This window comes from Neofelis nebulosa, chromosome 7 (genome assembly GCF_028018385.1).
Source record: "Neofelis nebulosa isolate mNeoNeb1 chromosome 7, mNeoNeb1.pri, whole genome shotgun sequence".
NCBI classification, from domain to species: domain Eukaryota; kingdom Metazoa; phylum Chordata; class Mammalia; order Carnivora; family Felidae; genus Neofelis; species Neofelis nebulosa.
In genome coordinates, this window is record NC_080788.1 from 149,613,809 (window position 1) to 149,616,877 (window position 3,069).

At 47.3% G+C, this 3,069-nt stretch overlaps 1 pseudogene; it reads right to left on the reverse strand.

Moving 5' to 3' along the window:
* Positions 1-636: 636 nt before the first annotated feature.
* Positions 637-2,852, reverse strand: LOC131518058 (disintegrin and metalloproteinase domain-containing protein 21-like; annotated as a pseudogene).
* Positions 2,853-3,069: the final 217 nt, after the last annotated feature.

The following is a 3,069-nucleotide window of genomic DNA, read 5'->3' on the forward strand; positions in this document are numbered from 1 at the left end:
GCCTACCTTTCTGATTGATTTATGGGGTGCTCCTTTCAGCTTCATGGTCTAAGTCTCCCACATTTGGAAATTTGCTCTCCAGCAAGGCACAGCTTGTACTAGTGGAACCTAATGCCAGTCCCCTTCCCTCACAGCCCGCAGACACCCCCGTGTGGGACAGGCAGTATGGGTGGGTGGTAGCCCTCCATTATCCTGAGCCCACATGGGACTGGGGGAAGACAGAGTACCTGGAGAATGAGAAACTTTTCAGTCCACAACAGCGTAGTTTTGGAGAAAACTCATGAAGTTGCCAATAAAGGAGCTTGTGTCAACTTCTCTTAATTCTGGAACCAGACACTTCCGCTCAAGACACAGCTCTGACACAGGTCCTCTTCCCAGAAACTAAGGCTCAGTTTGGGCTCTTACAGGCCTAAAAACTACATAAAAGCCACAAGCATGCAGTTTTCAAGTTTTATTTCAGAGTGCTTGTCAGTGACCCATGAGAGACCTGGTGTCAGAGCTGTGATGTGCCTGAGGACCCCTGTGTCTTCCGCAGACCCTTGGAAACGTGGATGTCAGCTGTGCTGCCTCAATACTGTATTTTTACAGATGCACCAGATGCATTGTCTATAGTTGTTCAGGGGTCTGGAGGCTAAATTATGGATTGTCTTCTCCAAAAATCTCTTCCTTAAGTTTCTCTGTTTATAGTTCTGCCATTTCCAGAAACAACAAAGAGGAATGCAGCTATTATGGCATAAATGTGACCAAAACCCACTCTGAGACATACCATGGATTCATGACTTTGCCTGACTGACTGAATTCTTCTTGGAGGGGTCCACAGTCTGTGCTCCCACCAGTGCCTTGTCCGTGCACCATGGAGGATCCCAGCCTGTGTGGCAGTGGCAGTTCCTGTTATGGTTGCACATCCCTCTGTGACTGCATTTCTCTGGGATACAGTCATAATTCAGCTGAGCCCCACTGCCAGTGCAGTAGGTATCCCGACAGAACTATCCAGAAGCACAGGAAGTACCAGTTCTCACATGACCAATCTGGGTTGTTCCTGTGCTACGATGTGAATCCAGCCCCAAACATCCGAACCCTGGATCTCCGACAGATGGAATCCAACATGTTCTTGCAGCTGAGGGAGATGTGTGACATTCCTACACTGCAGCCTTCCACACGGCACGCCTGTATGGGAACAGGTTCAGCGTTGACTTCCCTGGGGTGTTCTACGGTGTCCATGTCGGCTGCCTTTGTGATTTATGGTATAGCAGACATCTTTATCTTTCTCAGAATTTCTGCCAAAGCTTTCTTGGCAGTGAATAGTGCGGTCAGTGCAGTTTCCATGATAGCAGCAGCCCTCTTCAGTGCACATGGTTCCAACTTGCATATGGAAGTCATCAGGGTATGCCAAGGTCACCCCATGGCAGGACTCTGGAAGATCACGTATATTTTGGATGGGTCTGCAGGGTGTCCAAGCAGCGGAGTTGGTGCAGTCTGTATAGCATCTGCTGTATTACATTTGCATCCAGGGGTTAATATACAATCACGCATACAGCCTAGATTGCTGTAGCACTGGTTGAATGAGCTGCAGTCACACTGCTTTCCTGTATCCACTATGTAGTTTCCATAATGATAGTGGGTCAAGCTTTTATTTAAATGCACCATTTCAGTGTTGAACATGCACTTGCCTGTTCCACAATTCATTATGTGCTGCATATGAATGAAGGAACAGTGACTGAAAGCTTCCATTATACCATTTAGCTGGGTCGTAAGGCAGCTGGATCTTTTTTGGCAAGCACATTCATCAGTGTCAATGCACAAGCCACAATTTCTTGCAATGTGATGTGTTGCTATGACAGACAAGAGTAAATAATGTCTGCCTAAATAACTCAGAATGATGGCATATAACCCATTGGTGGATGGCATATAAAATATACAACTGGACTGCCATGAACCTCATGGGGCCCATCTCAAATCACATTAAGGGTGAATGTGTTTTAAGAAATCGAAAATACTTTGACTCATACTATTGAAGAGAAAAAAGGACTCTGATGCAACAAATAATTGCCCGTGTGAGCTTGATTTCTCTCACTATAAATGACCATGAAACCAATAACTTACATCAATACCATGAAATATTGACTCAATTAAGCTAACTAGCTTTATTAGGAATTGTGCACTTTTTTCCACGTGGTTAACATACTATACATTGTTTTGAAACTGAGAGCAAGTCCTTTGAAAATTCCGTGATGGTATGAACAGAACTTACTAGTGATCCTTGGGGCTGCACTTGCATTTCCTTGAGGAACAGGGGGTCCCCTGTTCTCCTTATATCCCAGGTTATAAGTAGGTCCCATTGCACAGATGTCTGCGACTCTCTGAGAAACAAAGTGTTCAAATGATTGGAAATCACCGAGGGGTCTCATTTCATAGGCAAGTTAATCCAACTTCATGATATCTTCAAGGCTGCCATAGCCTGTGTCAATTGTGACCATGGAAAAAGGAATCTCCTCCAGGTCACCGAGGTAGTAACAGTCTGGAGGCATGAAAGTGTAGTCCACCTGCAAGGCTCCCTGAGCATCCTGAGTCATCATCAGCAGAGTCTGGACCAAAAGAGTTTCTTGTGCCGCATGTGCATGTCTCTTGCCCCCAAAACGCAGGCTATAGGACAGACAGCCAGGCATCTGAATGCCCTTGCTGTGGTGTGGCTCCTTCCTGTGAATTACCATCTCAGAGGAGATGTAGCACTATGAGGGATGCCCTTGATTACCCTGCACAGGAGCCAGCACTGCCCAGAGTGCAAATAGCAAGAGGGGTGCCCTCAGGGTGACCTGGCCCTCTGCCAGCCTCATGCCCCTGCTCAGGGACATCTGCCAGTGAGAATGGATAAATGGAGGATCCTCAGCAAAGCCAGGTATACACCATCAGAGAGAACAGAGGGCTGTGCCAGGTGGCCAGCACCCTGCACGTGGGGGCCACCTGTGGGGTTAGGCAACAGTCCCAGGGTGTGGCATTGGGGTACCCTGCACATCAGTTAAGCTGGGGTGGATGTGGGAGGGTCAGGTGGGCCATGGTCAAGAGTGATCA